Source organism: Scomber japonicus, chromosome 24, assembly GCF_027409825.1.
Source record: "Scomber japonicus isolate fScoJap1 chromosome 24, fScoJap1.pri, whole genome shotgun sequence".
Classification (NCBI taxonomy): Eukaryota; Metazoa; Chordata; class Actinopteri; order Scombriformes; family Scombridae; genus Scomber; species Scomber japonicus.
The window spans coordinates 11,806,825-11,828,152 of NC_070601.1; positions in this window are offsets into that span (position 1 = coordinate 11,806,825).

Sequence of the window (21,328 nt, forward strand, 5' to 3'; positions counted from 1 at the left end):
CTTGTTTACAGAGAGAAATACAGCTTGCTTCCTTGCTCCTCTGAAAGCATCCCATTAATCTGCTTACAGAGGAATCAGAAGTAGGTGTACCACATCTGAGAGAAATGCAAAAAGCTAAATATTATTCTGATTTGAATACTATCTCATATTCTAAACAGAACTTCAATCCTTACCCCTACATGTTAGTGTCGATGAGAAAGAGATCTGTCTAGCTTTTAAACACTTTGTCAACACCGGTCATCTGTCTAACAGTGCAAACTAAGGGCTCCTTGTACAAAATGATATTGTACCACCTTCAACATCACCTATCAGTTTCTCTCTTCTCTCACAGCTGTTTTTGAAGCACTTGCATTGATACCAGGAAATCATCAAGACAGGATGAATAGGCAGCTTTCTTCCTGAGTCTAGCTGCTCCAATCATTACTGATCAAATAAGACATCTTTTAAATCTTTCTCTTTCAACAGACACAATTCCTAGCAAGTCATTCCCTTACATAAGGCTGTCGACACAAGTAACCTCAATAATTATGAACCAATCTCTAAGCTATCATGCCTGGCAGAGATCCTGTGATCACTGGTAAATAGTCAATTTAAAGCATTTTTCTCACTGCACTCTGTATTAGGCTCACAAACATCTGGCTTCAGAGCAAAGCAGCCACTGCACTAGTCATACATTATATACCATCTGCCCTGGATACAAAGAAACGTTGCATTGATTGTTTTTTTTTTTGTAGATCTGTCAAAAGCTTTTCATACAGTTGTTAATTCTCCCTTCTGCAAACACTATACAGCATTGGCTTTGATATAAACGCATGTAATTGGTTTCATAGCTATTTATAAGGCAGACAACAGCTTGTAGAAATGGGTAATAGGCGACTGAGACTGAATTATTGCTGATTGAAAAAGGTGTCCCTCAGGGATCAGTTTTAGGCCCTGTGCTATTTTTGATTGACATCAACAATATTGGCTCTTCTCTTGATGGTTGGTGAGGTTGCAGATTGCTACCCTCACATCATCCTTCACTTCCAAGCATGTAGGAATACACAAAAAGCCCTCTCTGGAGCCAGTGTTTGGTTTCTTTGTTCTGGGGTAGTGTAGAAACTTGACGCTGCAAAGACACAGGCCCCATATTCCTCCTTGTGTAAAGAAAAAAGGGGCATATACTAAGAAAACAAAAACACATTAACCCTCCTGTTGTCCTCGGGTCAAGGAAGGACAGGAGGAAGGAAGGAAAGGAGTAAGGATGAAAAGAGGAAGGAATTTAGGAAAGAAGGAAGGAAGGAGTAATGGAGGGAGGGAGGAAAGGAGGAAGGAAGGAAAGGAGTAAGGATGAAAAGAGGAAGGAATTTAGGAGGGAAAGAAGGAAGGAAAGTAGTAAGGACAAAAAGAGGAAGGAATTTAGGAGAGAAGGATGGAAGGAAGGAAGGAAGGAGTAAGGAGGGAGGGAGGGAAGAAGGGAGGGATGGAGGAAAGAAAGGGCGAAGGAAGGAAGGAAAGGAGTAAGGAGGGAAGGAAGGAGGGAGGGAGGAAAGGAAGAAGGAAGGAAAAATTAAAGAAAGAGGGAAGAAGGAAGGAAAGAAGGAACAGTCAAAAGAGAGATGGGGTCAATTTGACCCAGGAGGACGACACAAGGGTTAATCAACTCCTGCCAAATCCATTGCACTAGATGCCACTAAATTCTCCACACTGTGACTTTAAGAGGGTTTATGGAATCTCATGTAGGATTTTCTTGTTTTCCTCATATTGATTTGTGCAAAAACAAATATAGGAAAAAACATAAGGAAACATTCATACATGAGACCAGCTGACATTCAAGTTATACTGTAGAATATGTCTGTGTATTCATATTGAGGATTATTGGTATAAGAGTAAAAACCTGAGCCTGCCAACAGCTAATTTTGCTCCGTTCAATGCAACAGCAGTCAAATGTTAAAAATAACGATCCCATAATTCGTAATACACTTCCCCCCATTGTCAATGATTGATTGTAAGGGTGCACATAAAATACAATAATTACACATTGATCTCCATCTGCCCAGATTGTCTTTTTTCTTTTCTCCTTGGGCGAGTTTGTTGTTCACCCCCACAAAGCTGCATTTCCAGCATCTCAAAAGACAACTGATGCACATTTCTACACAGTGTTATCTTGGATGCGATAAGTGTTGGGTACAGAGAGAACTGTCACGTCTCTGGGATCACGAGGTAGTTTAAGTGGAAAAAGAGTGTGTACGTTACAGGAGCCAAGAGCTCAAGGCGAACACTTGATCGTGATTCACCACCTATCTCCCTTTAAAGCATACACACTTGTCACAGTTTGCATGGAAATTAAAAAGATAGAGGAGAAAAAAGAGAGAGAGAGAGAGAGAGAGAGGGGGAAAAAGTTTCTTTGGACGTAAGAACAACAGATTCAGCTCAACAATTGACAATCACACATTTTGGTGAGGATGTAATAGGCTCTTAATGGGTTTTCTGGCCCTGAGGTGTCGAGAAGGCCGTTTCGGATTCGAGCCAAGGTTCTGTTCAAGAGCAGTAAACGATTTTTAAAAAAAAGTTTAGAACTGTTAATGCGTCAGCGGTGACCTATTGTTGCAAACTCCTTCCATCACAGCAAACAGGGACTAACACAATGTGCGCAAACGTTCACTGCTAATTGTTCAGCACCACCTCATCCATCTGCTATTATACATTCCAAGGGAGTCTGGATTCAAGGGAGAAACGGTTTGTGTTTACCAGGTGTGGACTGTGCTAATAAAGGGACGAGGATAGCATGACAACTCCCCTTCAGGTTTCATAACAGAGGGGCGCCTGCCAGGCACCTTTTGGCACTTAACGAATTGTGTTTACACGGACCAACACAATTTATAGCTCCTGTCCATGACTGTTTGACAAGCTGCCTGCACACTTTAATATATTTTCCCTTTACCCCAGTGGTGCACAGTAAGGATGTCCACTCCCCGCCCCCCTCCCATCCCCCCCATCCCTGTTCCACATATAGACACTGTACGTGTATCAGCACAGAAAAACAATGCATTGCAGTCCTGTCAGGACTTGTGAGGAGTGACGTTGTCCTGCAAGGCTTCTGCTGCTGATTTAAGTGAGGCTCACCTTTTGAAAAAGTAGCTGGCGGAGCATTTGAAATGGAATGCTGACCCACTTAGCTCCTCCGTTAAGTGTGAGAGGTCTGTGGGAACAAGCGCACACTCCCACACACACACACCCATTTGAACACACACCTTAGCAAAAGCAATCCCCTCGCTAATAAACAAGCTCTTGGGGAAACAACAAAAATAACTTTAATATATTCACGATTGGGGCTTTGTAAGGCTTTTACTCTGACTTCTTCCCACCGTGACAATGCTGCCTCTAAGACACTGATACCTGAGGTCGACACTTTCATGTGTATGCATGTATTCGTGTCCATATGCCTTGAGGTGGCTATGCTAGGTGTAAAGGTATCTTGTGCAGTTGGATTCAACCTGTGCTGCTCTGAGCTACTGACACCTTATGTTTCACTAACTCTTTGATGTGCTGTCTGATTCCTACAAGTTCCTCCTTCTTTATACCCCCTGGTTGCTCCAGCTGCACAGCAGGGTGACAGGATTCTGTGGTCAGCAGCTCACATACATCCACTCCCCCCCGCTAACTCTTTAAATAGCATTTTGATGTTACATCTTTTAAACACAGATGGCAACAATGTCTATTTAGCCTTTAGAAATTATCCACTTCTGCTCGCTACTGTACTAAACAAATGTTCCACTTTACTGGATACTATTTGGATGAATGTAATAAAAAACTTTTCCAGAGGGTTGTTCAGAGTGGGCTGGTCCCTTGTGATAAATATTGGGATGCTTTGTTTTTTTTTTTCATTTTTAATCTTCACTTTCTTACTGCAAAAGGCTCATCTGTGCATCTGTGGAAAAATGCACCTCATACATTCTCTCAGTCAACTGGAAGAATGTTGAGTTAGAGAGCCTGAAGCTTAAATAAATTGTTTTTAACTGTGTGGAGCCGCATAATGGCAAATTCAACAGCATTGTGTATTGTTTTTAGGGGCAGGCACACAGACGGGTGTAGTTTTTTTTTTTTCAATAATCCAATATGAATAGGAATAGCTGAGGCCTCAAAAAACAATTAAAACCAACATTTCATTTTTTGCCTGATATTTTTAAATATGTGCCCTCTTAATGAATGTTCTTAAATCACTGCCTTATTGATTTATTCATTCATTTATTTATGTATTCATTTTTAACCAAAATGGTCAGTTATATTGTATTTCTACTTCTTTTTTTTTAACAAGGCTGGTGTGGTCATTCATTCATTGAATTTGGAGATGTGCAATGTATCAGTTATACTTGCATGACCTTTGTGTTAATCAGTATGCACGGGCTACACAGGGTGTCAGCGTGCACATCTGTCCTTATCTGTTGTCTCTGGCACAGCACAATGTGTTGCTGTGTGTTTTTTGTGTTGTGTAAGGTCTGGCAGAGTGTGGAACTGAAAATGATAAATAGTCATCTGAATCTGAACCATTTAAAGTAAATGAGTTAGAGTATAATTACTGTATGTAACACAATATTGATTCAATTTTCAGTATCCTTACCAACAGGGATATTTCAGCTGCTCTGAGAAATCCAATAACAGAATCTAAACCTTTAATAAATGGAAGTTCGGGGAAGGAAGGAATGTTGGGAAGCCAAAAATAGTTGTTGTCAAAATTAAATTAAATTTAAAAAAAAGCTTGAGTTAGAGTTAAACTGCTATAAGACACTAGACATACAGTGTAAGCCACACAGCTTCCCCTGCACTCACAGACTGTGTTAGCTGTCCAGCAGTGAGCACTACAAGACCTGAATAGACACACTGTAACACAAAACTGGCTTTTTTCCTGTTCTGTCCACCTCCCAAACAGAACAGAAAAGAAGAAAACCCCAGAGTTCATTCCCAGACGCAACACAAGCAACTCTGAAACACCCCTAATCCATTCACTTTAAAATTTGAGAGTATAAATTCATTAAACAAGCGGAAAACAAACTGACTGTAGCAATCAATGCATGAAATGTACACTATGTAGTCCTAACTTCAGCTATGTTTTCACTCTTTGGATGTGATGTTTTTTTAACTGATACAGGCTGTGCCCTGAATGATTTATGGCAGAAGCATTGGGCACATGTACAATCATTTCAGGCCAAACGTAAAGGGATTCCAATAGAAACACTCCTCATACACAATAGCTAATTTACAACCCCTTGACTAATGTTTGTTTTGCTGTTTTTTTTCATTTCTCACAGTGACTTAGCTGTTTGGAAAAAGGCTGAACGAATGCATCTGAACTGGTTTGAACCACCTTTTTCGACTCAATGAACATTTGAGAATCAATCATATAAAGCATTTATAGCCACCAGAAATCTGCACATTTTTCTAGACTGTAGTTCAAGCACTGAAAAGTTTTTAAAGGTGCAGTGTGTAGAATTTAGTGATATGTGGTGGAACATACTCAAGAAAAACTGAATATAATAGTCATAAGTATGTTTTATCACCTGACAATAAGAAGAGTTGTATTTTCTTTACTTTAGAATGAACTCTTTATATCTACATAGAGAGTATTTGTTGTACAGCAATGTTTCTACAGTAGCCCAGAACACATAAACCGCACACTTAACTGGTAGATGTCAATAAATCTTACACACTGGTCGTTTTTTAAAAGGTCAAAAACAATCAAAACTTTTAAAAACCGTTAGAGCAATAACTCTGAGGTCTCCATTTATTGTTTTGACAGCATGCCAAATCAAAACTAATCTGTGTCATGTTATACCTTATACCTTAAGGTGAATGTGTGCAGGGAGGATAGAGAATAGAGCATATAAAGTTACATAACCTCACTAAAGCAAAGTCTATGAATGCCTCAAGGGCTTGTCAAATAATTTTCACATATATCCAAATTTGCAATTACCCATGGTGAAAGGTGATGTTTCATAACATTAAAATAACACTGATAATGTGAACTGATTTGGGTTCCCCACATATAAAGGCTGGCAACAGAATCCATGTTGATGGATGGCTCATTGTCTAATCTAATTATTGTAAAATCGTTTGCCTTTGAGCAAAGAAAAATATGTGTAGGAATGTTTCCACCTGTTGTAAAGGCATACATAAATTATTCTGGAAATCATTTCACCATAGGAAGAAATAAAGAAGTGGTTTTAACTCTTCCCACACCATACTTTCTTTTATCGAGCGGTGTAATAGAAGCAACAACCATTTGGGAAACTGCAACAATGGTGGCTGACCAATGGTGTAGCTTCATCATTCACTTATGGACAACCGAGGTTATAGGGTCAGTCAAATGAGGAAAAAACAATACAGCTTCTGTGCTCTTTGACTCCTGATTGAAAGAAGTAAAAAAAACCTTGTAGTCAGATTTCCTCGAGCACAGTGAAACTTTCCTCTTTCTGCAGATGAATGAGAAAACAGTCTTTAAGTGTCAAACTCTGCACATGCATCATTCTGCACAATGAAGCTCAAACATCTAACTGAAGCAACAATAAGCAAAACACACTTAGAGCAAAGTTACAGCTATAAATAGAATGTAGTTGTGGTATAGCAGATTTCTATGTATTTTAATATATATCTTACCAATGTCAAAATAGAATTCATTTGAAAATATAATCCTGTTGCTGATCTCCACAAAATGCCAACAACAGAGCTGCACACCATGCTAAAATGCATTTGTTTACCCAGCCTAATGAGCCCTCTGCTTTTTTATGCAATGCTGGCTGAACTGCATGCTGCATTTACAGTAAAACATCCTCATTGTTGTCATAAGCCGCTTGGAATTTGTTTACTTGATTACGGAAATGCCATCTCTCTTGGCATCCGGAAGCAACTAAATATTCCTCTCCCTGCACGCTACACCTACACTGCAGCTCAGTCGGCAAGTCGCCATTCTCTCCAGTCTAACTGGCTAATTAATGAACTGCTCAGTCATCAAAGGCAGCAGCCAGTGGGGAGCAGTATTCCATATTTGGAGACTTAAATTCGCAATTGTTCGGAACGCTCCGCCGAGAGCAGGGAATTAAAGTGAAAAACTGGAGGGAAGGGAGCAGCGGGAGAGAGAAATGAGGAATAGTTGACATCGTTTAAGATCCAAAAAAAATCACAATTAGTCATCCTTTTTTTTTTTTTTTTGCATTCAAAAATGATGTCAAAGTTTTAACAGGTCTTTGAGAATATCTCCAGGAGGTTATCTGCTGTCTGTCTTGTTTAAGTTAACATTCCAGCTCATCTGCCTGAAATATCTTGTTAAAGATCCTCTCCAGACATGTTGTTAGATGTATAAAAATACTCTTCTTGGAATAATAATATGTTTTCCTCAAGTAAAGTACTATTGCCTCATTAAAAACCTTTAAATTCCATCTAATCCTTCTCCCTCACTGAATATGTAAATATTGTTCTTTTCCTAAATTTAACTACTGGACACAAGACGTATCCTTCTTCACTGAAAACTCCATTCTCAGTGTATGTGAAGTGGAGGCTTGAAGTTTCCACATCACACTTAATACTGGGCTACACTTAACCTCCAAAGTAGTTGGAATGTCAATAATCATGCACTCATATTTTTCAGCATAGAGAAACTTCCACCTTAAGCACATGAATGAAACTAGGAAGCTGTTTTCACAATAATATTCACAGTAATGCTCAAAAATCTTTTTTTTTTTTTTTTGAATGAAGGGAGCTCTGAATATAGCTCTGTTAAGAATCATGTGTTGTGTTTTCTCCCAAATTGCGGGAATGAATCTCTCATTGGTGTGTGGCATCGTCTCTGCTCGGGGGGCTTGTGAAGACTTGCTAACATTACCAGAAGCTAATATAACAGGCACAAACAAGGGCTATACAGGGTCATTATGGTTCCTGGTAGGGATTTAACTGAACTTTCAAATTCAAGCAGACACATAAGGTGATATTTCCAACAACACATTAAAGTGTGTATGTGTAAAAATACCCCAAGAGAAACAGATTTTCTTGGTAATATCCAAAGAATGTGGATGTACTATGCTGTCGTCTCACCTGTTGTGGTTATTGGTGGTAAAGTTAATCACATTGTATTTCTTCAGATCAGCACCATGAGAGATAATATTTTATAAGTGAGCAGTCATGTCACCACAAGTTATATTAGGTAAGCTTTGCCTACGTGCTATCACTGCAATTTTGGAACAGCCAGTGCAGGAATGAAATAGAGGCTTGCCCCGAGGCCTCTGCGTATCAAGCAAGTGACATTATCAAAACCAAGTATGAGGATCATGAGACGATTTGTTGGAGCTCACATTCTAGGTATAAAACCTCTGAGACTAACGTGGTCCCCCAAGCTATTCCTTTCCTCTTGGACGTTGAGCTTTTATCAAGTTATGTTGTGTTTACGTCAGACATGTGGCCGCTCCGCTATTCATCATGAGGCCAGCCGAGCTATCATGAGAGTGTGCGACCTAAAATGATGCTTTATTCAGTATAAAAAGCAGCTGCACTCAAATCCTTTTACACTGGCACTTTGTTCTGCTCACATTTCTACAAAATGGGACGATTATTCAGTGTCACATTGTGTGTTTTATTTTGGGTTAATCAAAGAATTCTCCTGTCAACAGCCACTGTGTCATCAAACCGCTTTAACACCTAGCTTAAATCCATGCAAATACACCAAAATATGTTTAGACATGCCTCCAAATGACATATTAGCATTCTGACGGCACTGATAGTCATGACCGTTAACCACTTAAATTAATCTGAGATGTAAATGTGGCAGCTTTTCTCTCAAAGTTTCAAACATAGTAGCATTGAGATTTGGAATTAAAAGTGTCCCTTTGAGAAAAAAAAAATCAAATCTGATGAATCACTTTTTTTTTCTCCCAAGCAAACAACCATCAAAAGAATCATTATTCAGTTCTGTTTTGTGTATTTATGTGTTTATCAAAATGAGGTTGTTGCCTCTCTTAGTCAGAATCAAAACGCATATTTTATCAGCTGAGGGAATCTGTCCGCAAGCACATTTGAAGCTGCTTATTTTTATCCACATTGATATGTCGATCAATTCGGAGTATATGCTGTCTTGCAGATAAAACAGAGAATGATCTAAACTGGCCTTGACTTAATGATCCTATAGATCAGCACTCCTGTTCTGATCAGCGGGGCAAATGAATGCATTGAAACTTTCTGCTTCAAAGATCTGCTTATGCAACAGACGGCATTTCACTTCAGGTCCTCCATGCGGGAAACTAAAGATTTACCAGTCAGCAAAAGAGCAAATGAATCCTTCCTGGCCCAGGGAGATATTTATGCCTGTAGGGTTTCAGCCAGAGACGCTTCACTAAGTTCCTCCTTTATTCTGTCATATGGCTCTCCATTACTCTCTCAAGCCCTAAGGGTCTGAGCGTGACCCTTAGAGGTCAGAAGTCACCTGTTTCACACCTGGATATACTAAGCCCACCCAGCGGCAGGTGTTCCAAGTGACCAATTATGACCTCTCAGGTAGACAATCATGACCCCAATGTATGCATAGCCCAGAGGGACCGCAGGGGGGGGGTTATTATACAGACAATATGTCACTTCTAACCTTAATCAACAGGGTTCACAAATTGTGGTGGATTTGTTCAGCCTTGTGGGCATGATTTTCCACATGAGGTGCTATTATCTAAAGACCATATGTATTCAGTTTTTCTTCGCCTCAATCTCTGGAAAAAAAGCGATGGAGTGTAAGCAGTGATGTGAAAATCTATATCAACATAGCCACAGGTAACAGAGCAAGTCACAAGGTTGGCTACGTGTTCTGGAGAAATGCATTTGACCGTATATCAGATGCTGAGGCACAGATGGATCACGTTTTTTTTTTTTTTTCCCTCCAATAACCGAGACCTGCAAGGGATTGAGGAACCAAAGCGAGGAATCTGGGGGTATCTATCAACGCAAGAGCACCCGATTGTAACAGTAGAAGCCACGGGGATAAGTGGAGTTTCTCAGTTTCACACAAACCACAGGGGTTGTTAACATACACAATATGGGACTTGTATTCACAGTGGAAGAATACCTAGCACTACCTCGCTGTGCTCAAGTGCCCTACAGAGATGTGATATTAGATCACTGTGTGTTGTGTATCATATTCCATCACGCTCTCAATATATCAAATTCATGTCCTTTTCCTCTCTAATTGGTGCATCTCTCTTACTCATCTGCAGTTGCCGGAACTCTTCTGGGACCTAAAGCTGAGTTAATCATAGGCATATGTTCAGGAGAGCAGCTTCTGAGGTAAAGCATGCTATGTGAAAGATGCATTCGTATCAAGCAGGAATGATAGTGAGGGTTTAGAAATGATGGAGCAATATGCAGGTAAATGTTCTTTTACAGATTGTGTGTATGTTTTACAAGCCACATATCAACTGTGTTTTTCCAAGCAGCCTCCTCAAAGGATTGCAAGTAGCGCAGTGATAAATTCTTAGACTGAGGAGGGCTGAATCTTAATCAGCATAATCCCAGATACAAGGCTCTGGTGCATATGAGTAGAAGTCACGCTGGGAAGAAAAACAGGGCTCTATAAAATTTTAAAGAAATGAAACCAGTTGATGTCTGCATGATTTTATTATTATTCTTTATACTTCAACAGAGCAAATACAAACACAGCAAAGAGGCTAAAGCTACCATATCATACTCATAATGATCATTTTATCATCCTTAGCTGGTGGCAGTGAAATAAAGGCAGAGCTGAGCCTGATCGGTATGACATTAACTTTGCAGGTGTTTGATGATATATGATAGATGATAGATGAAAAGTCAGAGGATCTACGAAATTAGAGGATAATTGAGTAAATGTATCAAATTTCACAGCAATCCATTCCACAGTGTTGACATTCCAGTCCAGTCCAAAGTGGTGGACTGACCGTATAGGGGCCATGCCACTAACTGTTATTTAGTTGCATTTTTGTAGTGTTAAACACAGGATGTTATTTCATGTTGACTACAAATTTAAGGTTGACACACAGGATGCTATTAGACAAGGTAATTATAGGGGTTAGGGTTAGAGAGAATAACATTGGACTGTTTTTTCCAGTTCTCGACACATCCAGTTTGTGAGTTTGTTATGACCCTATTCGTCACCCCCACTGAGCCCACTCTGATCTGATTGACCATTTCTCACACACTGCTCCTCAGAGGATATCTGCCTGCTGTGGAGGCGACGTAAACCATTAAACAAACTGTGTTAGTAGTATTTCCCTACTTTGTCCCATTACTCTTTATTCAACATGTCAACTTATACCTGTTAGTCTGGAATCTGGTGTGAAATCTGACATTGGACAAGGCAAACAACACATAGATTGGTGTTTATGGGTACTAAGGGTAGGTTGGTGCCTTGGTTTCTTGACACTTTTGCAACTTTGACCATGTATCACCTAAAAACCCAACATTATAACAGTATATTAATAGCAGAAAACCAGAAAAAGCATTCAGTGATGGCCATTCCTTTAGAGGTAAACATTGAATGAAATATGTTTAAAAAGTTGAATATGGCCAGTGTTGTAGCACAGAATCAGTCACATTCCCTTTATTTTCCATAACATTTACAGAAGCGTCTCGCCTTTTTTGACACTAATATGATGTTATGAATGCAACCATCAATCTCGCAAACTGGCACCAACAACACCAACACCAGTTAAATTTGCAACACTCGGCTGCCATCGACATTTCATGGCTTGTCATCAGCACAACTGGGGTGACATAAATTGAAACGGTAATCACTCCAACAGTGAAGTTATAAACTTCACAGTAATTAATTAGGCTTAGTTTTATAAAATATAATAAAAAACTTACTAAATACATGTATGTCAGCTGTAACAAACTCAGTGGGTGCTGATTGTTTTTTGGCCTAGCTGGAGCTCATTCATACAGTCAATTATGCACCATCTATCAAGTGCTGATTTACATAATGAAAATATAGCTTGGCTTGTAATTACAACATCTAGACTTTATGATGATGGTTATTTGGACATAAAGATAAGGTGTAGGCAGGAAGTCAAAGGAGTAAAGAGAATAAAAGTTTGCTCTGCTTATAACTCAGCGTCACTCAGCCTTTGTTTCCTTGTCAGACCAAAATCCAATACATTAATATTACATGACTATGAGAAGGGGTGCACTCAAATAATGCCGAAAGTCAGGAGTGTAACTGCTTTTACTAAAAAGCTCTCATGGGATACAGTCCTCACAATGGTGGGTATCCATTATTTCTTTCTGTAGTTTGACTGTTCAAGCAAAACTGGGGTGATGTCTGAGCATCCCTTGTCAGCAAGACATTTGGCACAGCGGTTGGAATAAACCCTTCCCTCGTCCTATGAGCTGACTATAATTGGAGCAAAAAGGAACGACATGGCAGCAAATCCATACGAGTTTCACAACTAGTGCAGTTAGGGCTAGGCGAGGCAAGGTGTTTCTGTCAAAATAACAGCCTGCATCCCAAAATAGAGCAGGGATTAAGGCTGTGTCATCCTTATCAGCTGAGAAATAGTTGTAAATAGATATTAATGTAAATGAATGAAGGTATTTAATATTTCCCCCCAAACAAAGCTCTTCATAAGTGACAAATCTGACAAAATAGCCTACTAAACAGTACTGAGTAAGTGCTTTACAGAGAAGTGTAGTCACATTTTTTATTATTTTTAGCCATGCTGTGTAGCTGTAGGGCTCCCAGTTTGTTCCAGACTCAAATATCTCAACAACTATGGGACAAATTGCCATGAAATTTGGTACAGATATTCCTGAATCTTAATTAATTTGGCGAGCCCCTGACTTTTTATCTAGTGCCACCAGCAAGTTCTAATTTTCACATAGTCATTGAATATCTACATCTACCAGATGGATTGGCTATTTTTTTTACAGGCATTCACGGTTCTCAGATTAATCCGTATCCTCTAGTGGTTTTGAGTAAAATGTCCCAACAACTGTTGGATGGATTGCCGTGAAATTCAGAGCAGACATTCATGCCCCCCCTCGGGATGAATTGCAATGTATTCGGTGACTCTGACTTTTCATTTGGCACTGTAATCAGTTCAAAGTTCCACTTTGTCCAATACTGATCAAATAGCTGCAAAACTAATGACATTTCCATCAGCTTTAGGTGTACTTTGCGTTTCTGCACTGATGTGTTTCCATGGTAACAAACTAAACTAAAATGATGAGACATTATACCTGATGAGGATCCGCTTTTTAACACTGTCAGTGGGAACATTGGCATTACATTACATGACATTAGCATTTAGCTCCAAGCACTGCTGAGTTGCTGGCACGGCTGTAGACTCTTAACCTAGATTAACCATGAACAACTGTACTAAGAAAAAAAACTGCTGGCACTGCATTAAAGCATGTGGTTTCTGGATAATGAAGTGCTTAGTATATTCAATTCAATAGTTTGTTTTTGCCTCTTTGATAAGAGATTACTTACATGATATAAATTGTCTTCATAACAGCTGCTGAAATGTTAGTTTCATCCCCCAAAAATAATGCACCAGAGTTAAAAGATAGTATGCTACTGAAGCATTTAGAAACAAGTAGAAGTGGATGAGTTATGTGTTTTATTGCTTTGTGTACGGTATCACTTACACTAATAAAATCAGTGTGTCACCTGGTTTTGACAATGCAAATTGTTTTTTTGGCAGGCGGGTAGCATGAGCTCAGAAGTTGGCAAGCTTCAACCGCCAAGCCCGGGTTCACAAGCCACAACAACAAGTTCAAACTGAATATTTTTTTGTTTTCCTTGGCAGTGATCAGACCAAATAGCAGACTTTTATTGACTGTGTGCCACCAGAGGGCATAGCTTCAAATGCTGTGTGTTAGCGAGTGTGTGTGTGTGTAGTGTATTATTTTGGGTTCCCAGGTTCTAATCTTGAGCCTCGATGAGTCAATTCACAGTCAAGCTTGTCGGAGTTTATCGTGGATTACATGCCTGCTGTGGTGCATGACAGTGGGAGGTGTATTATCCTTACACATGTCTATTTTGCATATCTATTAACCTGGGATAATCCATTCAGACACTCATGTTAAATGTGAGGTGACAATCTTGCATTGCAAATTACAATATCTGGTAATATTCAATTTATTCATTACATCCATAAGAATCCATATTAAGATGTGAAGCAGGTATATCCTATTAAGGGGCTGCACTAAAAATGACATAAAGTGATATTAACCATGACAGGTGCAAAACAAATTAAATGATTGTTTGATTGAATGAAATAAAATGGCAGGAATAATTGTGTCACTGATTGAGGTATAATTAGATTAGATAATCAGTTGATTAACCAGCAACTCATCTACTTAATTAAATACTCTCATTCTAGTCAATTTACGTGCTTCATTTAAATGACTTGTTTATTCATTCGCTGACATCGTTAACAATTAATCTGCCACTTATATCTACTCGTTCAATTAATTCATTTCCCCCCACAAGCTACTATATAAAAGGTTAGAGACATATTGGATTTTCTTGTATCTCTTTACATGTATATTATTGGTTGTCATATTGTTTGTGTCCTGACTTTTGGTTTTGAACCTTTAAAGTCTATCTCTATTTTCGACACTTCCATCCATCACCTTCCAAATCTGCCATCTTCGAAAACCCAACCGCGATGACTCGAGCTAAGCAGATTAGCGAGCATGTTGGGTCAAGCTCTGGTTAAGCACAGATGTTTTGGTTGCTTTCTATCCCTCTACCTCTACGTCTGCAGCTCTCTCGGCCTATAGCATTTCAGACGGGCAATTACGCAAGAATGTTATCTGTCTGCCCGAGCGCTTGCTGGGGCGAGTTTATGTGGGCATATGCTTGAGACACATGGAGATGTTTTGCTTCATTCTTTATTTACCATCATTATGTCCGGCCTCCCTTCTGTGCTTATGAAATTTTAAGATCATTGGACATAATCATTTATGTCATGTTATGAAACTTAAAGGCATGGGATATCATTGTTTTTGTTTTGCCATTGAGATGATTACTAGCGCTATAAAGCTATTTATCACTGCTTAAAGTACCACTGCAATCTTCAGCGAGGGTTATTAAATGAGTCAAATTAAGCTGGTTACTCTCTAAAGATTATGCCTCATCAGGATGGAGGGATAGCACGTTGAGCCTGACTTCAAATTGAGAACAAATGACACTGGAAACACTCTTCTTCATCACACACACTGTGGGTGGCATTTAAGAAATCAGTTAGGATGCATCTATCTTTTTAATAGTTCATGAAAGTTTTTTTCCTCTTCTTCTTTTTTTAAATTTGGAAATCTGCCTGTCTGAATATGACTGCTGGGAAATAATAGTGTTTTGGATGGGAGCCTTCCCTCTGTGCTCTGCTGCCTCTTTCATTTTGGCTGTATTTCTTAAGGCTCTTAAACCCCAGGCATATCCAAGCACTCATTTGAATCACTCCAACCTCTCCCTTTCAATCTCTAACTCTCCCTCAATTTCTCCTTTCCACTCCCTCTTCTAATCAGATGCATGATATTTTTTCCCATCCTTTTAAAAAACTGCCATTACTCACCTTTTGGAAAAAAAAAAAAACCCAAACAAACGAAGAGGGAAGAATTGTCAACGTTTCACCGTGGGTTTTCCTACACTGGGGAAAAAATAATTAGGCTTTTGTTGACAAGAGTTGAAGTGGTGGAATTCTACCAGCCGCGGATCAAAACGATCCATTCATTAATTTAATTGGCTGCTATGAGGGGGTGTTTCGATGACTGGGTTAAACAGTGATACTTGTGGCATGTGGGAAATAAGATATGACCGCTCTTTGTGACTGCAGAATAGAACGAGCAAGGGGACCCTAATCAAGCTTCCAGATCTGCCAAGGTTTTTCCCCCTCTTTTTTTCTCCACCATATAGAATGCTGCCCGCTGAAATCTGTGAGAGAATGACTCTGAATGAACCCTCGCTATTATAGGGCCTCCATCTGCATTAGTGTGCAAGCTAGCAAACCATGCTAATGCGCTCGTTTTCGCCGTCGCACTCTCTCCCCACTCTCTCTCTCTCTTTTACTCACCGCGCACACACACACACATACACAAAAGCCCCCTGTGTTTGAGAGAGCACAGAGGGGGCTCACATCTCACTTTACAAGAGTGGGGGCATATCAGGAGGCAATTCCAGACTGTGTCTCGGAGCGCAGACAATAGATACGTCTGATCAAAGTGGAGGAGATGCATGACACTTGAATTGAATTCAAGTTCATGTGGCTGTCTACGACATCATGTACATAAAGAGAGAATGAGAGAGAGAGGTAGTGTTACGGTGGAGGGGGGAAAAAATGACAAGGGGAGGAAAAGAAAGCAACAGAGCGGTGATGAAGGGAGGAGGTATAAGGAGGGAGAGGAGCAGTTGAGACAGTCAGATGGGGATGGAGATGGAGATGGAGGAAAAAAACAGGCGTTTAATGCGGAGTGACAGAGTGTCTGCAAATGAGGGGAACGGCGTTCATAAAAGCGTGCTTGTTGAGTGACACATATGCCATCTAAGTCAAAGAGGACTCCTGTCTATCCAGTTGCGTGACAGATAGCATCTCCAGATAGCTGATAAGCGCTCTCTGCAAAGTGACCGACCGTGACCTCTTTCCAAATTCCTTCCTTGCACATTCTAGACAGGCTGTTTTCTAATAAATAGCATCCCTAAAAACCTCAGCGGGTCCATTACAACCTCCTATTACCCCCCCCCCCCCCGCAATGTAACATATCCGCTACTTTCTCCATATTGTTGTCTGCTTGCCCTCAGTCTTCTTATGCTACCGTACAAAAGGGATCAAATGTACAACAGGCGCCGCTCTGGGATCTGGAGAAAAAGGAGATTTTTACATACTGAGTGGTGATGAATAGATTTGAAAAAAAGATTAAGCCTTGTTGAACATATGGCTTCTTGTTTGTGACTGGAGGAAAAAAGTTGTATATATTTGGTTAAAGTGTGGCTTAAGTGGTAACACCCGAGAAGTTTCCTTTTTGGTAATTGGTGTTCAAGATATTTAGAATTCAAACAGTGTGTCCAGATTTTTTTATTGGATATTTTTAGGGCCTACTTTCTGTGTCTGTCTGCCATGGTGGATAGTGGCACATAACAAACTCCTGATTTCTCTATACTGTAATCCGACCCTTAAATTCCTGCAATCAACCAGGTGTTTATCCACATGAGAATGTTATGGCTGAATCACAAAAATGAGAGACGGTTACAGATATCAAAACAGCTTAACAGTCTCATATCACTTTTATTCCAACCTACTGGAAAAACAAACACTATGGGGACAACACAGCTTAGTTTTGATGGCACGCAACTCATCTCATTCAACTGAAGGCTGCAATCAATCACCTTTGTGTGTCACGGCCCTACCTGCAGGAGCTGCACCAACGAGAAAAACTGTGGACTTAACCTTTGTGCTGTTAATCTTCAGAAAAACATACAAATAAATGTGGTGATGCATCTGGACAGGAAGTAGAGTTTAACCCTTTGTGTCGTCCTCCTGGGTCAAATTGACCCCATCTCTCTTTTGACTGTTCCTTCTTTCCTCCCTTCTTTCCTCTTTCTTTATTTTTTCCTTCCTTCTTCCCCTCCACCCTTCTTTCTTTGCTCCCTCCTCCTTCCATCCTTCCATCCTTCCTTCCTTCCTTCCTCCTTTCCTCCCTCCATCCCTCCTTACTCCTTTCTTTCCTTCTTTCCTTCCTTCCTTCCTTCTGTCCTCCCTCCATCCCTCCTTACTCCTTTCCTTCCTTCCTTCCTTCCTCCTTTCCTCCCTCCCTCCCTCTCTCCTTCCTTCCTTCCTTCCTTCCTTCCTTCCTTCCTTCCTTCCTGCCTTCTCTCCTAAATTCCTTCCTATTTCCATCCTTCCTCCTTTCCTCCCTCCCTCTCTCCCTCATTACTCCTTTCCTCCCTTCCTTCCTTCCTTCCTTCCTTCCTTCCTTCTCTCCTAAATTCCTTCCTCTTTTCATCCTTACTCATTTCCTTCCTTCTTCCTGTCCTTCCTTCTGTCCTTCCTTGACCTGAGGACAACAGGGAGGGTTAATATACAAATTGTAACCTGGGGATGATGAGAAAGGGAAAAAGGAAAGGATACAAGAGGAGAGGAAAGGAAACAAGGGAGATAAAAAAGAAAGAAATATAAACACAGAAGAGAAAGCCGAGGGGCATTTAAGTAAATAAAAGGAACCAATATGAATTCAACAAAAAACAACTGTTTCTGTGCGTCCCCTAAGGCTACGTAGAGCCAGTGTTGGCTGATGTCATGCTTGGTGCAGTATACAGATGTCCCCTTGCTGAAGACACACACACAACTAGATGCAGATCAGGAAGCAGCTGCGTCTCAGGCTAGTGACTAGACAATAGCATTAACTGAAAGCAGAGAGAAGCAGAGGGAGATCATCCCATCCCATGACAGACTTCCTCCGTCATGTGCTCTTTATCTTTCGCCTACAGTCGTTTGTTCCGTGGACCGTGTGTGAGATAAGGTGAAGTAAGGAACAAACGAGATGATGAAAGTGTAAGGAAACAAATGTAAATATAGCCGTAAGCAGCAGTGATCAGGGGTCCAAGCAGATTGTGAGCATTCAACTTATTATGACCTCAATAAGTACTTTAAAATATACCACATACATGAATTGCTATATTGTTTGGCAAGCTGGAGTTAACCACCTGGAGGATTTGAACCCTGGATGTTTTCAGAGAAGTGATGTGGACTCACCATCTGACCAATCTGAATTGAGATCTAGTATCCGAAGAATGTCTGTATCACTTTTGGTATAGCATTTGAATGAAGATTTGAGGAGATATAGATGTTAATTTATTGTGCATATATTGAAAAAAATATAGCGATGGGTGATTTATTTAGATCTTTTGTGTGAAATATCTAGAAATTTAAATTTTACTTTTCAGATTTGTGGCGCTCCCGATCCAAAGACTGTAAAGTTCAGACCTAGCATCCAAACATATGGACCGAGTTTGGTTAAAATGGCTCAAGTCAATTTTGATTTATGAGCATTTATGTTACATTGAACTTAAAGACACATATTTAACCCTCCTGTTGTCCTCGAGTCAAGGAAGTAAGGGAAGGAGGAAGGAAGAAGGAATGAAAGAAGGAATGAAAGAAGGAAGGAGAGAGGGAGGAAGGAGGGAAGGAAAGAAAGGAGGGGGGGTGAAGGAAGGAAGGAAGGAAGTAAGGAAGGAGGGAAGGAAGAAGGAAGGAAAGGGGGGGGGAGGAAGGAAAGGAGGAGGGGAGGAAGGAATGAAGGAGGGAAGGAAGAAGGAAGGGAAGGAGGGAAGGAAGAAGGAAGGAAAGGAGGGAGGAAAGAAGGAAGGAGGAAAGAAAGAGAGAAGGAGGTAAGAAAGGAAAGGAGGAAGGGAGGAAGGGAGGAAGGGAGGAAGGGAGGAAAGAAGGAACAATCCAAACAGACGGGGTCAATCTGACCCAGGAGGACGACACGAGGGTTAAACATGTATCATTTTAAAACAGTGTGGAAAATGTTATGGCGCCACCATTTGACCGATTGGTATAATTGCTATTGTCACGGTAACACGTGAGATTTTCAACCTTTCTGCCATGTTTGGGAACTGTTGTTGTTTCTAAAACCCAGAATAAGAAAGAGAAACAAAAGCAAGCAGGATTTGAGCAGCTTCACTGTTTGGACCTTTAACAATCACTGTCCAGTCTCATGTGCTGGCCAGTTATTTTGCCCTCTGCCTTTTATATGTATGAAGGTTTGAATAAATCAGTAAACCTGCCTGTGGGAGAAGTCATTTCACTCTATCATCTTCTTCTTCTTTTTTTTTGTCCAATTTTATATTATATAATATCAAATCTAGGCCGCAAGGAAGGCAAATATAACCGGAATATGATTATTGTATGTAATATCCTGGATTGAAAAACATCATTCATACTGCTGCTCATAATAAAAAACAAATTGCTCTTCCTTAATTTTTCACAGAATTGGTTTTAATATGAGTTTCTGTGCACATTGGCAGCAGCTCTGGCTTATTTTACTTGTTTTTATCCTCCCGTTCTTTTGCTATTTATTCACCTCAAAATGCTCGCTCGCATGGATTAGACATCAAACGGAGGAAGACAACAGTGTGTTTTCACTTTCATCAGTCAATCATTTTCACCTCAGCTCATTCTAGTTCACATTAACTTTTTAAATTGTTATAATGAGATAAATTCATGCAATTTTGAGCATTTTTGAACTAAAAAAAAAATGCCGTGCCCCAGCATACTCCCTCGTGTCTCTCATGTCTCCCTTTTTCCTGTGATTCAAGAGCTCCCGTGTCTATGTGTGTGTGTGTGTGTGTGTTGTTGTGGACATAGCTTTCCCTCTACCCACTCTCCAGGCTCCTGGCTCCCTGATCACCCACACACCTGTCTTCCATCAGCTCATCAGCCAGCAGTACTGTATATCAACCCCCAGTTCTTCACCCATTCCTGTTTCAGCTGCTACGGTAGACTCACTTTCCCATGTGCTCTTGGATCACCTTATTCCCATCTGCTTTCTCCCCTACTTACCTATTGAACCTGCCTCCTCACCCTGTGCTCCACTCCATCCAGCCAGCCACACTCTCACCCTCACCTTGCTCCGGCACCCTCCATTACCTCTTATCCCCTATACTGCAAATCTCCAGACATTATTGCACCCCCATCTCCATCTCCATCCTCCAACTGCTACAATAAATCCCATTCCTCTTTAACTGTCTGTGTCAGTGGTCCTGATTTGTGCCTGATAATACAGGACCATCACACTGACTAGCCGAGCCAACGCTACCCACTGTTCTCTCTCTATGGATGAGAGAGAATGTCACATCAAACCGCATGCTCAAAAACCAGGCTGTTTTAATGCGGCCTGGCTCCCTGACATTCATACATACACTGAAGATCAAAAAAAAGCTTTTAAAAAAAACGATTCGCCACTCGGTTTCTTTTTCTCCGTCTCTTCCACCAGCCGAGAGTTGACAAGTAAAACTTTGCTTTAGATATAGTGGAGCTGGCTGAGCGTACGCTGAAACGAGGGGGCTGACCTTAATGTGGCACGAAATGCCTCCAGTCATGTTCGACTAGGTACACATGTTACATGCAAGGCTAATGAGGAGACATTAAACATAAATCAGTGTACAGTTTAACAAGATTTTCTCTGTAACTGACACAAGGAGAACACATGGGGCTGCATAGAACCAATACTACTATTTTTTTTCCGAAGTGTTTTCCGGAGACTTAAATCCAAAATGTTAGTATCATGGCTAGATTAAACCACACAAGCTGACAATCCCCTATCATCACCACCATCTCTGTGC